General features: G+C 38.6%; 2 long non-coding RNA genes across 3 annotated transcripts in view; one reads left to right on the forward strand and one right to left on the reverse strand.

Annotated features, from left to right (window-relative positions):
• Positions 1-27988, reverse strand: part of LOC116658274 — a 182016-nt gene that overhangs the window by 16220 nt on the left and 137808 nt on the right. The gene's annotated exons all lie outside the window — the stretch shown is intronic.
• On the forward strand, positions 6805-12831 carry LOC116658275. 2 transcript variants are annotated; one of them, XR_004313581.1, is made up of 4 exons: positions 6805-8094; positions 10585-10729; positions 11774-12015; positions 12519-12831. It is a non-coding gene; the product is annotated as an uncharacterized LOC116658275 (long non-coding RNA). The 2 variants fall into 2 exon arrangements; XR_004313580.1 differs by lacking the exon at positions 6805-8094 and having other exon boundaries at positions 9630-10729.

The following is a 27988-nucleotide window of genomic DNA, read 5'->3' on the forward strand; positions in this document are numbered from 1 at the left end:
TCCCCCCATTTTTTAAATTGAAGTAAAAAGTTGATTTATAATATGGTATTAGTTTCTGGTGTACAGCATAGTGATTCAGTTATATATTTATACACAGACACAAACACATTCTTTTTCATACTCTTTTTCATTGCAGGTTACTATGAGCCATTGAATATAGTCCCATGTGCTATACAGTAGGACCTTGCCATTTATCTATTCTGTACATAGTAGTTTGTATCTGCCAATTCCGACTCCCAGTTTATCCCTCCCTGCCCCCTTTCCCTTCTGGTAACCATAAGTTTGTTTTCTATGTCCATGAGTTTCTTTATGTTTTGTAAATAAATTTGTGTCTTTTTTTTTTTTTAGATTCCACATATAAGTGATCTTTATAGTGGAAAAAATTATGAGCAGGATTGTTGTTAGCAAACCTAACATAAAAGAGCAATAATATAATTGAAATTACAGTTTGATAATGATCATTATAAGGATAAAGCCAGAATAAAAATGACTCATCTTTTTATTTTCTACATCACTTATCAGTTGTCAGTACTTTCTTAAGTTTGGCTACTTGTTGAAAACAAAAGCATGAGGATTTATTATACATAGTTTCTTGTTTAGTTTCTCTAGGAATTTCAGTTAACATTACTCTATGAATTTAAGATGCAGGGAGACGGTGACTTGTTCATTATTGTTTGCTTAAGTAACAAATCAAATGTGCCACAAGCCATGAAATTAGACACTTCTTTGGAAATGAAACATAATCTAGATGGTGAAAATATAGTAAGTTTGACTACTAGAATATCAATATGATACTCAGGGTGAAATATTTAGTATGAAATGAAATGTACTAGAAGAGGTCTTGGGAATTTAATGAATTTTTCTGCTAGCAGGCAAGACCATTTATTTGTTCATTTACCCAAACGGAGATCTGTGCAAAGCCAAATCCTGTAATGTAAAGCAGGATATGAGAGTGCCTCAAAGAGGCTAAAAAAGATGTTTGTTTTAATGCCATGTCCATTTTTGGCAGTTTTAGAGCCTGTGTACATTTTGAGGGGACAAGGAGGAATTAATCAAAGGAAGAACTGTGAGAATAAGTTTGGAGAATGGGGGTGGGGAGGTGAGATTTGAGGTGGAGAAATCAGTTTATACGAATTTCAGGATCAAGGAGATTTTGGAGGCTGCATGTGACACAGGTGTGCTTGGTTGGAGCACCGTGTGACAGCATGAGGGGTGGGGGTGGTGGGAGCTGGGCTGGGAGGGGAGGTGGGGGTGGAGTTTGCAGAGCTAGCAGGGGCCAGATCCTGGAAGATTATATGTGCTGTATCCATTGAACTATATTAATGTTTCTTCTTTAATCATACTGTAATAACATTTGCTGCTGGGTTTGCTGTATTAATTCATATTTTAAAAAATTCCTATTTGCCCAAGCTGAAAACTTTGTAAGTTGTGTTTGTGTTTGAATATCACTACGTGTGATAGCTTACATTCCAGCAGACACAATCTTGAGGTTTAATTAGACCAATTTTACAAGCAGTTTTATATAAAACAAATGTTTCAACCCATGTCTTTAGAATGGAGACAGTCATCTCTGAAAGGGGCTTCTTCCTAAAAGTCCAACTCAGAGGTTTTTTGGTCTTGGCGGTGTGATTACCACTGTTTTGAGTACCTTGCCCTGCAAAATATACACCATCTCACTTTGCAGTGTCCTAAGATGGGCATTTTATACCTCTGTCTAGAACTGGTCATGGAGTTAGGTGTACCAGGAAAAAGGATCTAATTTCACTGAAAAGATGGAATATACATTTGCACTAATGTCTGGAAAATCAACTTGTGCCTAAATTTTAAAGGACTGTAAGACGAATCAGTGAAATTTTTGCAATACGCTTTTACTGTATATTCTGGTAAAGTCATTTGGCCCCTAAGCCTCAGAAGGTTAATTGGATCTCTCGTAATGAGTGACTACACACAGTCACACATGGTTTGGAAATTTATTTATTAATTAAAAATTGTTATTTTTCAGGCAATAACATTGAGGTGCTAAATTCAACTCTCTTTTATTGAGTGGGATTGTTCTAAATTTGTTAGTTTTATGGCTCCTGTGATGAACATTATTAAAAACGAGCACTAAGAGCCAACTTAAATAAAAAAAAATACCTATGTTGCTTAAATATGTTTTTCATCTCTACGTCTAGCAAATAGCTTTTATGTAAATTTGAACCTGCTTTGAGCTTTTGGGGACAAGTATAATAGCACTGAGTCAGGTATTTGCCATGTACCAGAGGTGGCTACTGAGTGGGAATTTTGTTAGTTAAAGGAGTCACTCTTAATAACAAAAAAGTTGTAAGACAAGCAGGAGGAGGGGTGGGGAAGGCAAGGTTTGAACCTACTGTTTCATTAAGCAAAGGAGAAAAATATTTTGCAAATACAGTTCTGTATCTCATTTGCCTCTCCTATTTCCTTTTTCGCCTTCCAGTTTTTCTTTCTTCTTTCTCTTGTTATCCTTTGCTGTAAAAATAAATGTATTGCTTATTTTAGCACTTGATAAATGTCATATATATGTAATTTTCTTTAATGGAATAGCTTATTAGTTTTTCTTACGGCTTATTTCTTTCATAGAGACCCATCACATAGATGCCAGGAATTTATAATACCTTAAGTGGTACCTTCCTGAGGAAAAGAGAGAAAGGTATTATCATTACTACAACACATCCACGTACCATTAAGAGTTTCTTTTAAGGGATTAAATCTGCAGAGAAAGAAAGAAAGGGATCCTAAAAGCGGCTGCTGTATCAAACCCCACAGTTGTAGAAGAACAATCTGCAAGGATGTCTTTTGCTTTAATCATTTTGTCTCTTAGCTCTTCTCTTCTTTTAAGGATGTTCTCAGTCTTACTATCTCAGATTTTAGTGTACATGTGTGCTCTGGGGAATGGAGAGCTGTGGAGAAACTCAAATACTTCTACATAATAGGTCTACATAATAGTTATGGGAGAGAGAGCACATTTAGAAGATGGGAAACTTTTATGCTGGAAAGACCAGGCCTTTCAGATGTTTGAGAGATTGTTACATGGGACCATTTATGAAGACCATCCCAGAGATCTAGACCATGAAGGCTTGAACCGTATCAAGGGTAGGAAAACTTTGTGTAGACTTCTAGATGTAGACCCTGCGTGACTTTAAGGGGAAGGGTTGAGGACTTAAAATATCAAAATTTACAAGTACATAGTTCCTAGGAATGACAAGACAGGTCTCTGAAGGAAAATTCCATGTGGCTTTCTCAGAGAGTCCAATTCCTTTAAAAACAAAAATATAGCAACCTCCCCCCACCCCAAAACTCAGATGCAACTCGATATGGAAGAAAGAATAATATGTATGCAGAATTTTCTCAAGGGGGAAAATGGTACCTAGAAGCTCCTGTGTCAGAGCAATTTCCTTTGAAATAGCTATATCAGATGTACTAAGAAACGGAAACCCTTTGGTCCTGGTAAATTTAGGAGACTTTGCAACTATACGTTACAAGATATTATTAGTCAGAGATATCCCATGAGTAAAACTGCTGTAAACATTCAACACATAAAATACCTGGACATTAAGTATCCACAGATATTATAGAATTCCTGTATGAGAGAAACCTCATAAATGTAGCAGCCTAAGGTTTAAGTCAGATATTGGAGATCATCTCAGTGACCCAGGGAAGAAAGTCTACATCTGTGATGGATTGTACTAAGGGCTTTAAAATGCATGGATTCTTGTTGCTACTTAGAAATTTAGTTGGTTTATGACTCAGGGAAAGGCTCTGAGATGATGTTAATAGATCTGAAGAGGCGATGTCTGTCAGGAGGGGATTGGTCAGTAAAGAACTGGTAGATACGGGGGCTGTGGGTTGGCTGTATCAATCAGAGAGAGCACAGAGCATGAGGGAAATGCTTCCACCTATGGAGCAGCATACTTCTCGAAAGAGATACTTGTTACCATTAACATGAAAATATATGACTGCCTCCGTTTTATCCAGTTCTAGGATCATCTTCAGATTGTAATTTGACTTCTGTGCACTTGCTACTTAAAAAAGAAAAACTACAGAAGATTTGAGTATCCTGTCTTTTTGGCAGTTTTATTTTTTACTCTATGTTACTCCAGTAAAAAAAAAATATCGATTATATACAGTCTCTTGTGAATTATATTAGTCTGAGGTTTTAATGTGTAGTTCAGACAGTTTTTGTCACTGGCATGATCACTGCACACAACATTATGAACCAGACCCAGGATGTTGATGCTTACCCTCTGAAGCTTCATCTGGGGCTACATGACTCATTTGTGCAAGCTGGAAACTGTTGCCCCTTCCTCTGAGTAGACATAGCTTTGCACCAGGGAAGCTGGCTTGGTGAGCAAAGGGTGGGTTGGATCTCATCTCTTATTTTCTCTTGATTGGTGCCTTTGGTCAGTGACCAGCCTGTGCAACCACATCAGTGGCTCTGATAGCACCAAGTTCCTTAGCAGTTGGCAAGCCTGATGGCATGCTACACAGTTTGTGTGTATTTTTTGGAAGCATATTGTATGTATCTTTCAGATTCATATTCAATGCACAAAAATGGCAAATTAGGGGTGGTTATTTTCATTTTATGTGTTAAATAGGGCATGAAAATTATTTGTTTAAATAATTTCTCCCATTATTTAATTTAGAAAAATGTTGAAGAACACATCTAATAGTTGAAATATATTTTACTTTAAAAAGTTTTTGTTTGTTGAGTCTCACAAAAAGTCACATAGATGTCCTGTCTTAGCCACACCCCTCTCCTATTATCAGAATAGCTACAATCTGCAACGTCTACTCTTTTTTTCCTTAGATTTAGAAAGTTTTGAACACACATACACACAAATATTTATGGCAGATTGTACTATTGTTCCTAATATTCCTTTTCTCCTTACCCCAAAGAAGATAACGCATTCTTTTCCCATTGATGTGCAGCATGGTCGTCTGATTTGCTCAAGCCAAGGGATATGCCAAATCTGAGAAGTTCTTTCACTTCTGCCCCTCCACCCCATTCCCCTCAAGAAAAGCAGGTATGAGATGGGTGCTGCTCCTCCAGCCTGGATTCTGGATTGAGAAAACAAATGAAGCAGACTCCATCAGCCCACAGCCTGCACCAGAGCCACAGCCAGCCTGCAGTCCTCATTTAACATGAGTGAGAAATAACTGCCAGAGTTAGCTCTGAGATTTGGGGCTTGCTTGTTGCCACAGCAAAAACTATCTAATACATGTTTTAATGTTACTGTCATAACAAGTATTGCTGTAACGTTGCCAGCACTCATTGCTGCTTTACACTTTTACACCACTGGCGGTTGTAAACTGCTCTCAAATGGACGACCTCATTTGATACTCACACCTGCAATTGACAGTAGGTGCCTTAAGTTGACACTAAGAGAAGTTCACGAATTCTCTCAAGGTCAAGGTGCTGGTAAGTGGTAGGACAGGACCCTGAGCTCAAGTTGTCATTTTTCTGGACCTTAGGTGACTAATCTCCAATCCACTTTACTAACTTTTTAAGGTTGCACACATCCCCATTGTCCATCATGCCAGCCCATGGTGACTCTGTCTGTACAGGTACTTCATCCATCCTAATTCCTTAACTGGCATTTCAAAGACCTTCCACCAAGATCAAGGGAAAAATAAAAACCCTCATCATATCCTCCACACAATTCTGAGTTGTCTGTGTGCTGCAGGTCTCTCTAGCCTCAAATTCTTACTTCGTCGCCACCTTGATTGCTCCCTGGCCTCCAGCCACACTGGCTTCTTTTCAGTGTCCCGGGAGAAGTCATGCTTTCTTCCACTGCAGGGTTTTGTGTATATTATTCTTTTCTGCTAAAATGCCCCTTCTCACCCTACATTCATCCCCACCATCTACCATCCCCTTCCCCTCAAAATCTAGGTCACTCCTATCCTTTCTTTAAATCTCTGCTCTGTAGTCAGTGGCAGGGAGACCTCTTCTGACTTTCCAGATCTCACATCGAAGCCTAGACCCTGAAAGGACATCTCCTTCTGCCTTGACTGGGATCGATGTGGTTCAGTTTGTGTAACGTCTCTAAACTCCATTCTTTTCCCTTTGTTATTATTTTATGAGTGGTTATTTATCTTACTCACCCTAGTACTTAGCACACTCTCTGGTACCTAATAGGTACTCCACAAACATTTCGTGAATCACTGAACATTCAGATACGACACTGAACCCTGACTCGGCAGCAGCCGGTGCAGCTGAGCCGACACGAATGGGATGGGAGTGTCAGGTTTTGATAAGGGGAGGGACTGCTGTGGGGAGTTGGAGACGGTGATGACAAGGGAGTTTGGTGGGAAGCAGCCAAGGGGCTGTTGGTGGCCGCTGCAGCATGCCAGGTAATAATCAGAGAGCCACTAGGAGGCAGCCCCCTGGGTGTGTCTAGTCGAGGCTCACCCCACTGAGGACGCACATGCCAAGGACTCACTCACTTCTCTCCAGCAGCTCAAGTCTTCAAACTTTCTTTCCAGTTTTCACAAAGCTGATGTTTCTAGACTTGCTTGCCAGTGAAGCTTAGAGGTTTCCACGTGTTTTCCTCACCCTTTCATTCTCCTGAGGTGTGTTTTTCTCTGTAGATTTATTCCTTTTTTTCTTTTGCTTGAAGGAACAGCAACTTTGAGGCCAAGTAGAACAGAGGAGGAAGTATACCCTCTAAATCTATGACTGGCCCACGGCAGGCCCAGTTTTGGAGCCCAGTTTGGATGCCCTCCTGGTATCACTGCTAGTCTTTGGGGGATTTTCTCTCTCTTTCATTGGGCTGCTTCCTAATCTTATTTCGTAAACAGCAATATAAGATTTCCACTTAAAAAGAAAAACAAAGAAATAAAAAACTTCTTCCAGGTTTTCTGATAAAGATAGGTGTGTGTGTGTGTGTGTGTGTGTGTGTGTGTGTGGTGGGGGGTGCAGAATTGGCCTTACACCTTTGAAAATAATATGTTGATTTATGATGATTAAAAGGGAGAAGTAGAATGGAAACAGGAAAAAATAGCACTAGTTTGCCTACGAGAGACTCAGATTAAAGGTAAGGATTCATTTTAAGAATGATGAGGGAGGTGTTAGTATTGATCTGGGTAGGGAGCTACTGACTGTGAGCAGGACATCCAAGGAGGCTAACCAGGGAAACAGCTCAATGGGTGATACTTGGAAAACTAAGACCCCATTACAAAGCTGGGGGACTGCATCAGAATGCACTTGAACCCTGGCGTGCACACATTTAAATCTCCCAACCCAGTTGCACCCTTTTGGTCAAAGTGCACCCGAGTCATCCCCAGTGGAGAGTTCACATTGCATGGTCCAGAGTCTTGGAAGGTCCTCACTTATCTAAAGGTCTCCTCTGTTTGGGGAGCTCAGGGGCTGGCTAAGAAGGTTTAACATTTTTCTATTAAAAATGACACACACCCACTTTCTCCCCTTCCATGGCATGTGCAAATCTAGTTAGCTGAATGTAGCTTAGAGACAGTCCTACACTGCCCCGATGGGTACAGGCACACGCTTAGTCATACAAAATAGCACCGTTAGCAAGGGCGTGTGCTAGCACATGCCATTAATTCATCAAGTGAATTCCTGTTTGTTCTAAGTCTCTACCGAGACCCCAACAATGTGTGATTCCGTGAAACATTCTGCCACAAACTTGGTTCTGTCCCTTGTCTGTCCTCCCTTTGCTTGGCCAACCCCAGTTTAGGATCTCCTGACAGAGGGCCAGCACTCACATTGCAAAGTTTTCATTTTTGACCTGATATCTTTGATTTGTTCTGCTACTGTTCCTCTTTGTCTGATCTTTTCATCATCCCTTTATTCTTGTCTCTTCTCCTTCATCATCTTAGTGCCAGGCTCCTCGCCCACACACATCTGATCTACCCATTCTCACTGTCAGTTTCCAGGTTGGCCTCAGCCAGAATGTGATGGTACTATACTTCTTTACAACATACTTTTCATTGTAACATAAAATGTTACAGCAATTCAATGATACATAGTCTTCTTTATTTAAGAATACTTGTGACACTGTAATTTTTTTTTCACATGGGTAGGTCTGCCCTCCATGATGTCTCCTTATCATCTTGCTGGTGAGTAGAGACGCCTGTCATTGAGATCTTCCCCATGCCTAAAGACCACCAGAATCACGGCTTTTACATATGGGAATAGTAATAAATACGTTCTGTGTGGCAGCCTGGGCTTTGAATAGGGACAGGAGGCGTATCAGGCTACAAGCCTTGTATGATTTCCTTGAAAATACAGAAGAAAGATGAGTTAAATAGGGTTTTCAGCATCACAGATTCTGTGTGTCTCTGTAATGCCCTGGCCAGTTAGTTCTGCCTATCCCTTGTGCTATGTCATCCCCAATGGATTATTCTGATTTCCCCTAAAAGTGAGAAAAAACAATTTTCTCTATTGCTGGCATTAAAGGGTCAGGAAGCATCTTTATTTCTCTATTTCTGGCAATAAAGGATCAGAAAAACTGCTTTCCTCTTTGGTCCTAAGCAAAGGAATGGGAAGATTATTAATTTTAATATGAAATTATTTAACCATATAAAATAATTTTATATGATCCAGCAATTCCACTCTTGGGTATATACCTAAAATAATTGAATGTAGGGACTCAAAGAAATATTTTTACACCATTGTTCATAGCAGCATTATTCGCAATGGCCAAAAGGTAGAAACGACTCACATGTCTATTGACAGATGAATGGATAAACAAAATGTGATATGTGAATTCAATGGAATTATTTTTCAGCTTTGAAAAGGAAGGAAACTCAGACACTTGCTAAAATAAGGATGAATCTTGAGGACATTGTGCTAAGTGAAATAAGCCAGTCACAAAAGGAAAAATCCTGCATAAGCCCACTTATACGAGGAATCTAGAACAGTCACATTCAGTGATAGGAAGTAGAATGGCTGTCGGGGAGGGAGGGAGACAGGGAGGACGAGTTATTGTTTAATGGATACAGCCTTTCAGTTTTGCAAGAGGAGAAGAGCTCTGTACATGGATGGTGGTAATGGTAGGACAACAATATGAATATGTTTAATGACATCTAACTGTACACTGAAAAATGGTTAAGATGATAAATTTAACATCATGTATATTTTACACCTATTAAAATTTTTTTAGACGTCACCTCTAACATGTGAAACCAATTATAGGTTACCTACTATGTGCCAGATGTTGAACTAGGTACTTTACATACATTTATTACTGATAAATATTATTATTCTCATTTTACAAGTGAAGAAGCAGAAGTTCACAGGAGTTAAAATAATTTCATGAGATCATGCAATAAAGCAGCAGAAATGAAATCTGAATGCAGGCCCGTGTAGTCTCCACTACGCCACAAGCCCACTACCCGTGTGTACTAACGTATTTGTGCACACAGACACACACACAACCCCGCACACACATAGGATTCTGTATTTTCATCTCAGTATAGAATGTGTATTATTCTTCAGCTTAATTAATTGTGTTAATTACTATAAATACAAATGTTGAGGCTAACCACTTAATGAATATGGCAGAGTTAAGCCACATAATCACCGTATGGTGCGTGCCATGGACCATTTCTCATTGCTGAAGGCATCTGAGAGGCAGAAGTACTGGGCAAACACAGCTTTACTGGTTGCTGAGGTAGCAGGGAATGAGACTGATTGTTTAGGCTTCAGGCTTTGCAATTACAAGCTGGCATTTCAGTAACGACAATTTAAAATTTAAGTTCCAAAAAGGCTTAAGACCAGGTCCATCCTCTGACCTTTTTTTCTCCCACAGTTTTGAGATTACTTTTAACATGTATTTGGTGGTGCTGCTGGAAGATTTTTCTAAGCATTTTGATTTTTTGTTTCCATCTCTGATTGAACTTGATATGTGTTCTTTGTGTAACAAGAACAGTCTGTCTGGTGTAGGCAGGAATTGGGTCCCCAGTACACAAAACAGCCTTGGCCCTGCTGGAGCATGTATTCCCTAGGTAGCGGGCACAGAGGCAGGGTAATTGGCTACCTCCTGGTTGTAAGTGCAGGTATGTTAACTGTGGGCTTGAGAGGAACCTCCATTTTGGGTTGCAGTTTATTATTAGGTGAGGAAATTACTGGACACCTCCAGCTGCCATTAATCAGACACAGAGTCAGACTGGAGCCAAGTGAGAAGCCTGTGGGTGGATTCTGCCCGGTGCTGTGGAAATACAAGAAGACAGAGACAAATGTTTTCCAGCCTAGCAGCACTAAACTCTGCCCTTTCACAGTCCTTAACATGCTTGTTCAAATTGATTTAGTTCATTTCCCCCCTCAACCTCACCATCCATTTTCCTTGAAGACGGACAGTTTTATGTGTTGCTACCATGTTATTCTGTGTTGCTACTCTGCCGGTAGCTATAGTGTTTCAGCAACGTTTACTTCCAGACGAAAAGGATGAGGGGGCGAGGGGGAGTGGAGACAGAGGGAGGTGAGGTTGCGTCATTTTAATTCTTTTTTTTATGGGGTGCAGAACATGCCCATCATGGCACTGACATTCTCTCTCCTCTCCCTCTTTTCTTTATTCCTTTTCTCTGTCAATGATTTCCATGAAAAAGCCCTGAATAACATTTCCCACTTGAGAAACACATCTGTCAGGTGATGTCAACGCCTGGCTTCCTCTGCTTCCTGTTGGGTTCAAACGTGGCCTTCTCTCATGGTCCTGGAATGCTGACATGGTCGAGTGGCCAGAGCCAAACACAGGTAGGGTCAAGCTGAAAAAATCGACGGGGGCCTTCTGTCCTCAGCTTAGCTTTGGAGGGAATGGGAAGAATCTAGGAAGCGATTTATTGTCTCTGCTGGTGTAAATTCAGAAGAGGGGGATGGCGGAGAGAAAAAAAAAAAAAAAGAGACCGCAAACAGCCCCATCAGCTGCAGAGACGTCAGTCAAGACATCCCAAACATCCCAAGTGCTGGTCCAGTTGGAGACATTTGCCTCAGGATAAGCAGGAATTCAGATCTGACCCTCACCCTCAACATTTTTGGAAGTGGATGAAAGTGTCTTATCTGAACATGTAAGAATATTTCTGGCACTGAAGGCCACAGACGAAAATTCAGAGTTAAAATAAATACTCAGAGAAGGAGAGGAAACAGTGAGGTTAAAGGTCTGATCAGATACGCGCCTCTAAGCTCACTGACTTCACCACACGCTCGTTTTATTCCATCCGGTTTTCATGTACTAACGTACGCCACAGCAAACAGACTCTCTTTTTACTCTTCCTGCTTTTGTGTGGACGGGGAGAAGACGACAAGTCCGGTGATTTAGGTAGACAAATACAAATAAAATAAGCAAAATAAAATTAGATAAGCCAGTTTGAAGTGTGTAACCAGATATGAGTATTTTCCATTCTTTCCTGTGCACCAGTATTTAGTTATGTATAGTGCCTGGGTCTGTGGACCAGTCATGATTATTACTCAGTAACAGAAAAGGTTTAAAATCATATCCTTAGAATGAATTTGCCATTTTATGAAGAAGTAGAATCTGGGCAAGGACACTTAGTGAGATAGCCATATGCTTACATACACACGCACAATTTTTGTTTTTAAAGAAAAAAATGTTATTACTCCAGCACAGATTAAGCTTAAGGATCGGGGTCTTAGTCATCTAATGACTTTCCAGGTGGGTCCTCTCTGGGCAACTGGAGGTCACAGGGAGGACACTCTGAGTGGGTGCTGAGATAGGGCGTGTGGTAATCCTTATACCATCAGCATGTAGATGACAGTCCCTTGTTTCCCTGCCGTTCTCAGGGTTTGCATGGTTGACTGTTCCTAATCAGAGATCACCTTGGTGACACACCGAGTTCCTCTGAAGCTGGGCACCAGTAGGCCTTCAGGGAAATGAAGCATGTGGCTACTTCAGCCAGACAGTCAGTCTCTGTTTGATGACTGTGCAATGACTGAGAAAGCCTTCTGACTTCACTCCTGTGCTCCAGCATTGTCATGGCTTTGGTGCTTGGAGCATCGATTCGGCACTGCCTTGTGAGATCCAGGTGGGCAAATGAATTACCCAGACTCTCTTTCTGCAACAACTGAGCTCCCTTTGATGGGATGCCACGCAAATACCACTTAATAACCCAAACTTTCTCAGGAAGAAGATCCAACATATCACAAAACTACTGTCAGAAATCTTTTCTTCTGACAGTACCCTTTAAGTTATTTAAAATCTCTTTTTAAAGGGCATGAGAACATATGTGCCCAAACGACTTATTCACTGAAAAAGTTACCTTTACTGTTTTGGAGAATGTGCTGCAGAAAGTTTTCATAGTACTATTGGGAAGCAGGAGATTTTATGACCATTTGTTCAGAATCCAAAGTTGGGATGTACGTTGTAAAATATTAGGACTGTCTTTCTGGGAACCACAGAACAGATGTTTATAATCAAGAATGTTCCAGAAAATCAGAATAAGTGATTGCCACAGTAATGGCTTAAATAATTAATATTTTAGTAGCTGTTATTCATATTTTATCTGTGTCAATCTTTTCCCTCACACAGGAAAATAAAAATGAATCAGTAAAAACATTTTTACTTGGATCATCCAAGGAACTCTCTCAAGAGACAGAGGAGAATCCAGACAAAGAACTGATAAAACTGGTTTTCTTAATCTGCCACTTTCCTTATTCTGCCAGAAAGTTAGCAATCCAATGTGAGCATGATCAGCAATGTGTAAAAAACCTATAATTAAGGACTCGGATGTTTTCTCTACTGGCTTTATCTTTTAAATAAGAACACCTCTTCAACTGTAAACAACAGCTCTTGGTGGCTGTTTTTATTTGAATAAAATTGTGTTTAAAATTGTTAAAAATTACAAGTTTTTGTCCACATTAAATCATAATGTGTGTGTGTGTGTGTATGTGTAGCTTTGTTACAAAGTATTCCTTCAGAAGACTGGAATCTATTAATCATGTTTGTGGGATGCTAGTAAGTGGCCTTATGCTACCAAAGAAGGATTTCTGTTTCACAGGGGCAGATGGAGAATAATTGAAAGAGAAAACTAAATTTTATTCTCAAGTATAAATTATCATAATACAATATGCCTATCTCTTACATTCTTTCCACCTTCTATTATTTGCTGACAGGGTCAGGCTTGCCTTTCCTTGTTCCCTGTTTTCCAGCAAGGCACTGTTAGATATGGAAGGGAAACCGCTGCTTTGACCATGGGAGGATGGCCCTGGCCTTTGCTTCGGTTCAGTGAATTCGGAGAGCTGCGTGTTAAGGGTGATGGGCTGCACTTTGAAGCCCTAATGGGCAAGACTTTCTGCTGCAGAGCAGGAGGCTTCAACTTGGTCGTATGGTAGTACAGTGTGAGAACAAAGGAAAGAGGATCACAGTGAAGACGCCACTGAGAAAGACCATGCAATCACCTGGACAATTAATCTTTTTTAGTTAAATACTTGTGACTACATTTTGTTTGGGCTACAAGCCAAGGGAAGTGATTTTGGAAGACGCTCGGTACAGATTCTCATCAGTTATATCAAACAGCCTTACACAGCATGAACACACTGTAAGAGTACAGATTACTTTCCAGAATTCCAGAAAACACAACCCAGTAAGAAATCTTAAATCATTCTATTCCACATCCTTCAAAATTGAAAGCGGGCAAACACAAGAGCTGGCCATCATGAGTCCGTCTCATTACTTTATTCAAACTATGGCTCATTTGACTCTGTATCTCAGTTTTTATTTTTAATGAGAGAGCCTACATGCTTGCCTTTCTATTCAGTTTCCTTTTTTTTTTTTTTATCATCTTTCTCCCCCTAATCATTATAGTGACTATAGGTGTAGCGCCTTTCCAAGCCTCTTGGAAGGCCTCTTGTATATTGCAGTAGGATTTCTGGAAAGGCTGAGTTAGAAAGGGGGAGTTCTTTCAAATACTCTTTGACTTTACATCTGGCTGGGATTTAAATCCTGAACTCTTATGTCTGACCATACACAATACCAAAATATTTATCAATAATTTGGAATAATGTCTCCATTCTAAACCACACAATTCAAGAATGAAAACTTGAGAGTTTAATGACAGAACAGTTTAATATATATATATAAAATTTGTATATAATGACATATATGCAGTTATATATAATTATATATAAATTATATATACCCATTACATATTAATGTGTATGTATAATTTACTTATACATATACACTCACATTCCCTTAGTGTGTAAATGTATAATATAGGAAACAAAGTGAAACAGATTTCCCTTGTGCTTAAAAGTTACTGTGTTGGATTTAGTATAATTCAACAAATACTTAAAGAACAACAGTCTATACTAGGTGTTAGCAATAAAGAGAAAATAAGATAGATAGATTTTTGTCCTTAAGGTTCTTATGGTATAATTTAGGAGGCTGAAAAGTAAACAGAATTTTATTGTGTGACAAGGTTAATGGCAGAGGCGCTGGGACAGCATCGTGTCCAGGCTGCTGTGCATTGCAGGTGCACAGACTGTGCTAGAGGGTTGGAAAATGTACAGAGAATTGTCAGAAGAAAATATGACCTAGAAGATTGCATTTTGATGTGAGCTTCTCTTTGTGGATGATCATCAGACTAATACAATAACCTTAAAAGCCTTCGTTGTTTTTCTTAATTATGTTCCTGACTAGATATAATTTTTTCCTTTCCAATTCTGACGTTTTGTCATCATGTGATTAAAGAAATTTGATGGAGCTTCTGGTTTTGTAAGGTATGCAAGGTTTAGAGAATAAACAACACTCCTTTTATGCTCATTCTTATTTTTTGTTGTTGTTGTCGACTTTAGTGAATTTCATAGAACTTGGCCCCATATATTTTTGAGACAGTTTCAGAAATTCTGTGAATAATTTAATAAATTATTACCATGGTACTCAACTTTGATGGAATGATCATTACATAAATTAGTGATTTCAAAACTGCTGAGTTTTGGTTAAGTCTACATTATGACAATGTGAATTATGATGTGTTTTATATTTTAGTTATCAAAACCATACTGGATTAGCCTGCAGGAATTCTGGCCAATTTTCATGATAACTGGACATGGCCATATAATGTGCTATTCAGCTGCACAGCTGTATAGTCTGCATGTTTTCTGAGGGACGTGGCTTTACTTGTAGGTTCGCATTAAGAAAATCTCCCTCCGTGAGTTTGATTTATAGCTCAGAAACATATAAGCATGTGCATACTAATGTTTACCATTAAAACCAAATTATATATTTTATTATAAACATTGCATATTTTCTTTCTAAAATTCACATGCCAGGTTTTGAAGAACTACACTATAGTTTTATGGAATATTTTTTTTTATATCATTCTTGTAGTGGATCCCTTATTTAGAAAATTCCATTTTCTTCTGATCATAGTTCAAAGAAAAATGTTCCTTAGTGGGTATTTAAAATAGGTGTTGAATTTTTTCATTATAAAGAGGCTGGATGGCACAGTGGCTAAGTGTGTGAGTACTGAAGTCACAGGCTATGCGTATTCCTTTCGTTTTCATAATTGCCTGATGCTATAACATGCACACATCTGATACATACAGACTATGTTTTCTTTCATCCCCATCTGTGGGTTGAGATAGAACAACAGAAGGATGTAGAAATTACTCTAGCATGAATCCAGTCCCCAGTGAAGTTACCATTCTGGTTTAACTTAGAAACAGAATACGTATATATTAATAAGGACAAAGGATTCATTTGAGTCTTGACTGTACTGAGGCCACCTGAGTTTGTGACAGTAGGTAAAGTGACTATGAAGCTGTATGGAAGCTGTTTGCTAACAGGATTGATTCCTAGAGCTAAGATAGGTGTGCTAAGTGGAGAAGGGGTCCATAAGCCTTACAAAAACAAAATAAAACAAAACAACCCACCTCTTAGCCACGAACAGCCCAGGACATTCTATGAACTGGAAAAGCCCTGCATCGACATAGTTCCAACATGGAGAGTATCTGTTCCACAGTCATTGAAATAAAATTTCTTCATCAAGCTTCAGCAGTGTGTAGTTCTTATGGTTTCAGAAGGGAGGCAAAGGAATGTTTCCAGATGTTTGAAAAATATCATTTGAGGCAGAACGTTTAGCAATCGAGTTTCTACTTTAGTTGTGCTTACCTTTGAGGAAGTTCAGAAATTTCAACTTAAATAGTGGATGTAAAGTCCATCTTAAAATTCAATTTCAGGTGAGTATTACCTTCTTTTTAATTTCTTCTTTTAATGGACTGGTGACATAGAAATACTCTCCTAAACCAGCTGGTATATTTTAGAGACAGTGCTGGACGCAGAGCAAGATGTTTCCTAAATATTCTCAAATTCTTGCTTCTGTATTATCATTATTCATGGCAATTGTCATTATTTATATTCATCAGAAATAATGAATGGAAATTAAGATGAAATTAACACGATATTTTTATTCCTTATCAGATTATCAGGATAATTTTTTGACAGAAATTTATGTAAATTAAATATCAATTACATTTTCAAGATTTTATACAGATGTTTACTATGACATAATAATTTCTGTAAATGGGAACAAGTTAAGTTTCCTGGGGTAAATACCAAGTAAAGTTTATATTAAATGCTGCCAAACTATTCTATGCATTTAGCAATATTAGAGACAGCTGAAACCCAAATTTTGTGTGCTAAATATCGCCTAAAGTTTATGATACCATTAGAACATAATCTGTAAACTACATAACTAAATTTCACCAATATTTCAAAGTTTTCAGGTGGATTAATTTAATGAATTTATGATTGTTATATCTATCTAGTTCAATTTTTAAATGTGGATAATTTACTGAAATGTAACTAATAGTTTTCGGTAACCTCTAATTCAGACATTTTGGTATATACTTTCTCTCCCAATACTCTAAAATTGAGGAAACGACAGATGATTACTCCTCATTTGTGCAGAAAAACCCAAGCTGGAAAATTAACGGCACAGCTGGAAAGGCTAAAGAAGTTAGCATTTAAAAATGCTTGGATAGGCTCAAAATCTATCCCTAGATGCCAGAAGTGGCTCTTTTTGATTTAATCAACCCAATTATGAAATTCAGAACTATTTAAATAAATGCTGGTGAAATACGTTTGTCCACACTGCAACTTGCACAGACTTTTTTTTTCTCACGATTGTCTCTCACCAGTCATCATTTGCTTCTGACAAAGTGCGTTTCTTATACTCTCTTTAAAAAGACAAGTTGCTAATTGACTGGCAAGGTAGCTGGCCCGGGTTAGAGCTCTGTTATTGAATTCCTGTAGTGGGAGTGAAAACAAAAATACTGATGGATACCCATGTTATGCCTACAATTAACAGAGTAAACATCTTAATAGGCATAGAAGACACAAGCAGATGTTCTAATTGCATGTCTGTGAGAAACTGATGTTTACTAGCTCCACTCTGGCTTGGCCTCTGAGACCTCAGGAAGTTACCCTCCCAGTGGGGATTTCAGTGATTTATTGATTTCAGTACAATGAATATTTCAGAAACTAGCAGGATTTTTAAGAGGTTAAATACATCCTTACAAAGGTTAGCATTAATTCATGCTTGAAGGGAATGCTAACTCTGCTTTAACCAGGGTAAGGGTGGTCACACTGGCCACATTACTGCCTAAGTGGGAAGGCACATGGACCAGGTAACGAAAGGGGTTTCTTAACAGAGAATGTGGAAATAAAACATTAGCACATTATTTTTTCCCCTAAACTGAACCAAAATGAGGCAGCTGTGAATAATGGCAAACGCCTGAAAATTCGTGGTTGAAGCACTGATGAGTCTTGGTCAAAACAATAATGACAGAGGCTTGTATTTGAGACGCTCAGGGATGAATAACCTAATAAAGCTCAGAAACTTGAAAGATTTTCAAATTCTTAAGAAATGCTTAATCTACCACTCACCTTCTATATTGAATTTACAGATATCTCCTGATGTATTTATTTGGCCATTGTTTACCAGGAAGAGTCTAAAAAGAAATTGATGGGTACTTTGTACTGTCATGCTTTCTTTCTTCTTAGTCATGCTTATGGATATGGATAAACTGATATTGAGGTGGGAAGCCCCATTAAAAAGATAGCAGGACCCCCAGGCAGGGCCACTACTCTCCTACCAGCACCATTTGGTTCCCTAGCCCAGCGGCATTATCTTGCTTTTTAACTCTAAAACGGCTTACTTCTAGGAAAGCAGAACTGATACCTAAGATTCTATTGGTTCCCTGAGCTAACTCCTGATTGGTCCATTCATAATGCCTCATTTGCATGGAGCTCACTCCTGACTGGCCCATTTCTATCACTCCTGATTTGTCCATTTCTACAAAGCTCGTTCCTAATTAGTCAACTTTGTTACACCTTATTTGCATATGATGTTGCAAAGTATAAACTGGCAGCCTATAAAAGCCTGCGTAAACCTACAGACGGGGTCCAGAGCTTGGAATATTAATTCCTCTGGGCCTGCCGGCATAATAAACCTGAGTTCTCCAACTCTCTGAGTGCTGCTTGGTCTCTCGCCTGGATCCAGGTTGCTGTCACAACGGAGCTGTAACACTGAGCTGAAACACACTTCCCTGCAGCAATATGCTATATAACAATATGCAACAATATCCTTGGTATTAATAACAATACTCAATACTTATCCAGAATCATGCCAAGTACTGTGTAAATGCTCCAAACAAATTATCTCATTAAAAGGATGCCATTACATCAGGTGAATAAGTATGAAATCATTGACAGACTATTATTTTGTAATAAATGCAAACAGTATTTTATCCTAGCTTCTCTTTTAAGTTGTGTTCAATTATTGGTTGTTTGCCCTATGACCTGGTTAAAATTTTTCTTCTTTAGACTAAAAAAAATAGGAGAATTTTGTAATGGAACATGCTTCTGCTTGAGATCTTATGGCTGTAGACCAGCTCTGGCCACAAGTATCTGCTGGGCATCTGAGTGTGGCTGGTCTGAACTGAAAGACCAAGAATGCATAAAAGAGGTTAAAGTATTACTTTAATGTTTTTATATTGACTACATGTGAAATTGTAGTATTTTGACTGACTGGGTTAAATAAAATATATCATTAAAATTAATTTGACCTGCTTTTTTTTTTTTACTTTTAAAAATGTGGCTACTAGAGAGTTTAATTTTAATTACCAGATTATTTACCTGTTGAGCCCTGTACTGTTTTGCCAGTCTTGGACTCAGAATGCATACCACCAAGTTCATTTCCTATTCTACACTGATTTTTGCATGGTATTTGCTTGTTATGATGGCAACCATAGAAAACCCATCTTCACAAAATATGACATCATCAAAAAATGGAATGTGTTCTAACATTGAAAGTGTGAATGACCTTGATCTAGCAGTTCTCATGGTGTCTAATACATGTTTTGCTATAAATTCCTCAAATGTTTAACCTATCCAGTGTCACCTCTGAATGTTACTTGTAGTTTCCTGGTATGCTTGGGCACAGAGTTTGGGAACCATGAATATAGTCCAGTCAGAAACATGACAATTTTTAGTTCTGTACATATCTCAGTAGAATTACAACTTCAACAGTGTTATCAGAAAACATAATCTAATTCATCCTTAAACTCATTCATCCACCCATTTACTTAGTCATTAATGTAGTCATTCAGATTTTATTTAAAATGTGTAAAACACTGAGCACTGGGTGCTGGTGATATAGACGTGAGAACACAGACCTGGAGTTTGCATTCTAGTGAACAGAAACAAAGAAACAGATTATTGACTCCAAGTGAACAAATGCATAAGGTACTTGCAAATCGTAATGGGGGTTGTGGAAGAAGTGACACCATAGAGCACAGCTAGGGTAGGAGTGGGGGATGCAACTTTAGACAAGGTGGGCAGAGAAGACCTCTCCGAAGTGACATCTGAACGGACACCTAATGCAGGGAGTAGCCAACTTGGGGCAGAATCTGAAAAGAGCATTCCGGAAGAAGCAACAGCAAAGACCTTAAGAGTGGAAATAACTCAGGTGTTATTCACTGGGGTGTTGAATAGCAGAAAGGAGACACTGTAGGTAAGGGGAAGGCTGATGTGAAAAGCTGGAGGGGTTCGCAGGAGCCAGATGGTGTGCTACAGTCATTAGTTTCCATTTTTGTTTTCCAAAAGCCAGGCTTAAGGCACCTAGGAAAATGCTTTGCATATAACAGGTGCCCAGTAATGTAGATAGGCAAATACTGGGTGCCTAAAATGGATACAGGGTCCAGCTTAAAATATAAGATTAAGAAACCTGGGACACAAAGAACTTTATGTCACTGCTCAGGCCAAAAATATGCCTAAGTCACGTTTTTTGGCTTGCCTACTGAAAAATCAGAATTCTTTTTCTAGTTTTAAACTTCTCTTGCTCTGAGACTGACCTTTTTTGGCTACCACAAATAACTTCCCTCTTTGACCTTCAATTTCTACTCCAGGCTTAAAGTTATCATTCTTGGCAATCCAAGCAGTATGCCTTTCTGGTTTCTAGTTTCTACTGAATTAAAACTGTTTCCATTTTTATATCTGCTTCTTCCTACTCGTAGCTTTCTCGGTTTCTTTTTTGATCGATTTGAACTTCTACTCTTTCAGTAATAGACTTGTTTTATTCCAGGAAAGATAAGTGATCAATTATTTATATTCTCATCTGATTTACGTATATGAGGTTGTGGGGTTTGAGTGGCTCCATCTGGGGACCAGCCAAGACTGAGATCCTGTTGTTTACGGCATTACCATGATTCAGTGGTGGCCTCCAGGTACACTCTCAGGCAGCTCATTCCAGAGCTCATGAAACAGAAAGACAGACAGACTAAAAGAAAATGCTCATATCACAGAATGTATTAAAGAACTGCAAATGTACAATGGTAGTAAAGGACAGGGGACTGAATAAACTGACACACTTGGAATAAACAGGGAGCAAGTAAACGGAAGGCCCATCCAATCAAGTCCAGCTTAGTCATGGTCACATGCTCTGGCCCTCCCTATTGATAGCATGGTTACAGAAACCAGGTGTGGTAGGCATACTGCCCTTAAGGTGTTCATGCCCTGATTCCCAGATGCTGCCAATATATTGTCTGACATGGCAAAAGGGATTCTGCAGACATGATTGTGTTAAGGACCTTGAGGTGGGGAAATTATTCTCGATCATGTAGATGAATCTAATCTAATCACATGTGTACTTAAACACTGGGGAAGATTTTCTGGCTACAGCAGAGACAGAAGTGAGGATGAATGTAGGGTCATAAAGGTGTGATGTTCATTGCTGACTTTGAACACAAAGGAAGGGACCACTGGCTAAAGAGTGACCTACAAAGGGCAGGGAAATTGACTCTCCTCTAAAGCCTTCAGAAAGGAACACAGCCCAGCTGATACCTTGATTTTTGCCCAGTGAAATTCATATCCCACCTCCAACCTACAGTACTGTAAGAAATTAATTGTGTTGTTTAAGCCACTAAGTTTGTGGCAGTTTGTTATGGCAGCTAAAGGAAACTAATATAGGACGTAAAGCAAGGGGCTTGGCAGGTGAAAGGTGCTATATATATTTTTTTTTCAGGTGCTTTTTCATTATAGGTTATTACAAGAAATTGAATACAGTTCTCTGGGCTATACAGAAGATCCTTGTTGTTTATCTATTTTAGATATAGTAGTGTGTATCTGCTAATTCCAGACTCCTAATTTATCCCTCTCCCCTGTTCCCCCCCTGGTAACCACAGGTTTCTATGTGTATGAGTCTGTTTCTGTTTTGTAAATACATTCATTTGTATCTTTTTTTAAGATTCTGCCTATAAGTGGTATCTTTATATCTGTCTCTGACTTACTTCACTTAGTATGATAATCTCTAGGTCCATCCATGTTGCTGCAAATGGCATTTAATTCTTTTTTTATGATTAAGTAATATTCCATTGTACATATATACCATATAAATAAACAGTGCTTATATCTTTTCAAATTAGAGTTTTTGTCTTTTCTGAATATATGTCCAGGAGTGGGATTGTTGGATCATATGGTAACCTATTTGTAGTTTTTTGAGGAACTTCCATATTGTTTTCCATAGTGGCTGCACCAATTTACATTCTTACCAACAGCATAGGAGGGTTCCCTTTTCTCCAAACCCTCTCCAGAATTTAGTATTTGTTTCATTGTTTTTATCTGTCTTAAACACCATATGGCCCATCAATTCAACCCATCTTTAATATGCTTTACTGATTGACTTACTTTCTGATATTTCTTATGAGTTTTATCCATTCCATTTTTTCCTGACTTCTATAGCAAAATTGAACACTCCCAAACAATGCAGAAACCACATGTTAAAAATCCCACAAAAGGCCATCCTCACAGGTACAGATAAGTTGAATGTGTTCAACTGGGTCCCTTCTGTTGAACATGTACAAGGATGCCATGCTACCTTGATGAGTCTCACCTTTGCCTCACATCCCCAATGGATCTGAGGAGGATGTCTTGGGAGTTTTCCAGCACTTCAGGCTAGACAGACTCAAATTCAATGTGTAGGTTTTCCCAGTTGAGAATTTGTAAATTCTCTGTTTACAGTCTGAAAGTGAAATACACTATTTAGTTATGCCAATACATTGGTGAGGGCTTTGTGGGCAAGGGCAGACTGTATCTGTAAACCTTGGTTGTGCATATAGCTTTCAGAGAAAAGAAGTCAGTTTGCACACATGCGGGATCACACATTCTGATCATTTAAGAGAAGTAAAGCAGTTTAAAAACTACATTTGGCTTTTGTTTCAAGTTTCAAATATGAAAAAATAAACAACAGATCATTATGTTTTCAAAGTAACAGCAGATCAAGGAGGCTATTGTCTGCTTAACTAGTTCAGAAAAATGTGGCTTTTGATAAACTTTTGAACTCAAAATTAGAGACCAGTCTACTTTGTTTTCACAAACACTGCTAATAACTGATTGGGTTTGTTTTCACCTTTCCTCACTTGAAAGTCTTTTATGGTGGTTGAAGATGGACTGAAAGGTGAGGTTTTTCCCTGATATGGAAAGCCAGTTTATGTTCTCTTGAATCAAAATATTTATGGTAAAACAGATGAAGTCAGGTTCCTTGTCTCAGGAATCCTTGGTTAGTAACAAGCACAGCCTGTTTCTAAAGGATAAGACTCGTGTTAGCTGAATTTAGTTCATTGATTCCATCTTTTCATTTAGAAGGTTTTTTCCCCTTAATTTGTATTTGAAGAATGAAAAGGCATTATTAATATTTAGTTGTCTTAACAAGGTTTCATATCCTAATACAGAAAATGGCTTATTAGGATCTCTTCAATTACACTGGAACTATTAAACAAGCCAATTTTTAAAAAAGTTAGTCTCTACCTAGATATTTTCTTAAAGAATTGATCAGTAGCCACTACAGTAAAATTATTTGCTTCGGGATGAAAAAATTCAGTTAAAAGACTCAATTTCATAGAAAGAAAGCAGTTTTTAAGCAAATGTTATATAATAAATGAACTGGATAAGTACTAATTTGATTCATGTTTGCTATGATCAGCCAAGTGGCCACTATTTGCTATTCTGTTACAATGAGGGTTTAACCTTGCATTTTCTGTTCATGTTGTCACCAGGTTGTAATTTTCTTGGAGATCGATCCTCCAAGAATTACATAAAGGAAATTTTACTAATTAGTCCATGAAGGTGTTTTAAGTGTCTTATGGTCCATTAGTTACACTTTGATGTTCAGCACCTATTAAATAAGCCAAGGTTTAGGCAGCAAGGAAGAAAGCAATGCTTTCTTACTGCTACTAAGAATTACCAAAGATGACAAAAATTTGTAATAAGGTTATTTAGTTGTAACATAAAATCTGAAAAGTATTTTAAAATGACATTTAAACACTTTTTATTAAGAGATGATATGAGAAATAAGAAGGAACAGATTGAATCTGAACTCATCGTGAAATCAGTGATGCACCGTGCCTGTGTGCCCACCCCAACTCCAAATAAACAACACTTGTAACCAAATACAGCACAAATATCTCACGTCACTAAGTTAGAGACTAGACAAAAAATTTTTGGAGTATGAGAACCTTAGTATTAGGCTTCAAATTTAGAATTCCAAAATCTAGAATTTATAGTGAGCTCTTTATTTAAAAAATAGTCAGAAAACTTCATCTTGCCTAGAGCAACTGTAGCTCAAACTGGATTGAGCAGAACTACACATAAGGGGCTGCAGATTGGGCTGGTACCTTGGGAAGAGTGAGGACCATTGCCAGCAGTCCACATGGCTGCCTCTTCTCACTTTAATTTGGGAAGATGGGGGAGGTGGAATGGGAACAAGGGGAACCAAGTCATAGAGCTTCTGCACTCTACTGTCCCTTGCATCTGTCCCGTGCTTCTAGTCCATGTTGTCTGGACCAATGCAGTAGCATCTTAAATCATCTCACTTTTACTCTCCCCATAATACATACAACACCAAACTCTTTTTCTGAGTGAAGCCCTAAGATTACTTTTCTCCTGTTCCAAAAATATTTTCAGTAACTCTTTACCTTGTACTGAATTGATTTAAATAATAAATTGGCTTCTGGCATTTAAGGCTTCTGTAATAAGATTCCCCCCTCCCCCAATTTCCAGTCATTATACCCTTGAAGTGTGCTCTCCAGTCTTAGGTACATGAAGGGAATGACTTGGCAGAAGAACTCTCAACTATCATGAATGCATTGGAATTACCACTGACATAACACAAGTGTGGGTTACATGATGTTATTAATGTGAATTCTATGCTGTGCTATCTCATTTTACCATTTGTGCTTGTCTCACACATATGAGGCAAGATCCTCTATTTTGACTGTATATCATCTTGTTAGCTTTATGGGAGGGCTCCCAGGAGATCCACTGTAATTACAGAGCAGATAACTCTGGACTCCTGTTTCTTCCTCATATATTGAGTGGTCCCACAATGTCTTTAAAATCCAAACATCTGAGAGTGTCTTTACTGTAGAGACAGCTAGAATTTCCCCTCTAGAGAGAAAAGAGGGGTGGCCAGCGGCACACCTGCGGAAGTCTTACTTCTGAAAGAGCACTGGGTGTCTAAATAGGATCGTATCTGGCTTGATAAACAAGCAACTTTCAGAGCGGAAACTCCTCATGTTCCAGTATTGACACTTTATGCCATGTGTCTTTGAGCAACTTTTGAATCTCTCTTCCAATATTTAAAAAAGTAAAAACAAAACAAAACAAAACAAAACGAAAGATAAAAAAAAGCAATTGGGATTAAAGAGGTATTTAAATAAAAATATTTGGATACTCAACTGAAAATAACTTTGTCAATAGGTTTGCTTGTTTTTTTTGAGCACTAACATCAGTCAGATCCAGAAACTGAGAAGTAGCATGGGGCGCAGGAATTTGTAATTTTGGCATCTATAAAGACAGATGTTGATGATTGAGCCCTCCTTAAAAAAAAGTTCTATAAAAATATACTTTATGTAGATTCACAAATGCTTTATAATCATTTAATTTTAGTTCAAGGTTTTTCTAGTTTGGGGGAAGTGGCATGGAAAATTTAGTAACAACCATGACTTAAGAATGGAGTTTATAGACGTGGATGTTTCTGCTTTGAAAATACAAGTATTAGTTCTCTCATTCTAAAAATAGGTTGAAAATAGCTTTTAAATGTTATTTATCAGCTAGGGGCTGCCTGATACATAATACTTTCAAGTAAATACTCATGCTTTTTATAAAGAGAAATGATAAAGACGAGCCTCTTTGTGGATGTTTCCATTAGGGGTTTAGACACATGCTCTTTTTTTTTTTTTTTTAAACTAGCTGATCTTCCAGCAGGAATGTATTATTTAACATCTACTAGTATGTGGTATATACTAGTAGTATTTTGTACAAAAGCAGGTGCTGTGAAGGATACAGAGAGATTTAAACCTGAACAAATATAATCTAGTAAAAATGGCATCTAAGCCCCAGTTCTCCAGAAAATAGAGCCTGTGGTGAAGCTAATGTGCTAATGTTTCATTGGAGGAGTATAATGCCAAGGGAAGTGAGGAGGGAAAAATGGATGGGAGTCAGAGATGGAGGAAGAGTAAATACAAATGTCACGTTATTATGTTGGCCAGAGCTCAACAAGAAAAGACCGCATAAACAGGGTGTCTCTGGAGAAGCAATATGGCGTGTTGTGCGCTGAAATAGTGGCCAAGGAAGGTATAGCTGAGAGAATGTGCTGTCTCCTCATCCTTCCCCTCTCTCCCTCTCTTTCTGTCTCTTTTGAATTCCCTGCACTTTCAGGTACTGCTCCCTGGCCCTTCTGTGCAGCCCCCCAGATCAGCCAGTGTCTCCGAGTGCTGATGCGTGGGACTGAGGTGTTGGGGAGTGTTTGGCTCCAACTGTCCAGGTGCCAAGGAGACCGCGCTGCTGGAAGACAAGGTGATGCTGGGGAGAGGAGTCCAGGCTTTCAACGTGAGAAAGCAGGACAAGCAGCAGAGGCAAGCTGGGGCAAATGAGAACAGTCCCATCTGGGGAGGTGCATAAACTGGGCCTCCAGGAAATAGCATTTTCTACTGGATGATGGTTTAAAAAAGTGCTTTAGGTGTTCAGAGAATTGAGAGATCCCTGGCTCTTTTGAAATTGTTTTTGAACCTTTATTTCAAGCAAGAGGAGGAAGCAAACATTGAAAGTATGCCTGCACTGTGCCAAGACTAATTTGTTTTAAAAGAAAGTGGGAATAAACACCGGATATGCAGACTTTGTAGTGGAGAATACAGCATATTCAAAGAGAAACTAAAAAACTTGGAAAGGAAGAATGAAGGGTCACATGGACGTGATTCTAAAATGGATTTAATCGCGTTTAAATATAGATCTATAAAAATGGTTAGCCAAATAAAATAATTTGTCTTACATTTCATAGTTCTGGTGTCAAGAAAAGATCCTCTTCTATTACTTTGACAATCACTCTTATGACACATAAGAGAAAAATACAAAGTGGACCAAAAATAAATTCCTCATTTCAAGTATGATGGTGAACAGAAATAGCTAGCCTTTTTAAGGTTTCTGATTTATTTATTTACTTCTCTACATCATGGAAAACACTTTGGTTACTTTTTTTAAAATTGTAATTTCAAAGAACTATATAAGAGAGCATTTGTAGAAAAAGATCCACAGACCCAGGCAATGTTACAAGTAAATAATTAATAAAAATGATCTTAAACTATAAAAGTAAGGAACATCATAGGTCCATCTTTTTGTTTTAGGCTCACCTTTGTCTTCCCAGAAAATTTTGCATTTTATCCTCTAAAATAGTGCTTCTTGGAGGGAAATGCTTTGTTTGATATTGAAATATGTAGCAAAATCTGTATAAAAAGCACTTCGTAGAGATAAACAGGAAGTCATTCAATCTTTGAAGGGAACTTGTAAAACTAGTTGCTGGTGCCAAAAGGAGTAGAAAAGCTGTGATTTTTGTTGGTTCTCTCTAGCCGAGTGGCCTTCAGGCTGAGGCGGGGTCGGGTGAGTGCAGAGCATGGCGGCAGCCTGCTGGCGGCTGTCTTGGGTAATAGCATAATGCTCTCTCTGCAGTGAGTTTCCAGTGATAATAATTGATCTAATTAGCTGTGGTTTCTGCTTCTTGGGGAATTCTGCTTTTTTGGACTTCGTATAATTCCTCTATAGGGTCACCTTTACCAAACTGGTAACTCAAGGTCAGGGTTCTTAACTATTTTTCTGCCTCCCTAATATCCCCATGAGTGATACTCCCTGGGGTGAAGGGGTGGCCCACCTGGGCTCCTTGGAGCTGACCTTAGAGTCTTGGAAGCACGTGCCTTACTTGACAAAGTTGCCTTGAGATAGTGGTGCGTTCCTTCCAAGGGTTCCTTCAAAGCTTCTAATTGAGCATATTTGTTCTAAAAATCAAAGAAACTCTTCAAGATTGTGCAGCATGATCTTGGCCAATTCTGAGCATAAGAAGGCGAAATCTCTCTGACGCTTTCGAATGCACAAAGAAGGTCTGTGTGGAACCTCCATATTACAGAAGCAGGTTGTTTGTTGAAGAGTCTTTCATAGGACTTGTCTGGTTG

This window comes from Camelus ferus, chromosome 2 (assembly GCF_009834535.1).
Source record: "Camelus ferus isolate YT-003-E chromosome 2, BCGSAC_Cfer_1.0, whole genome shotgun sequence".
In the NCBI taxonomy this organism is placed as follows: domain Eukaryota; kingdom Metazoa; phylum Chordata; class Mammalia; order Artiodactyla; family Camelidae; genus Camelus; species Camelus ferus.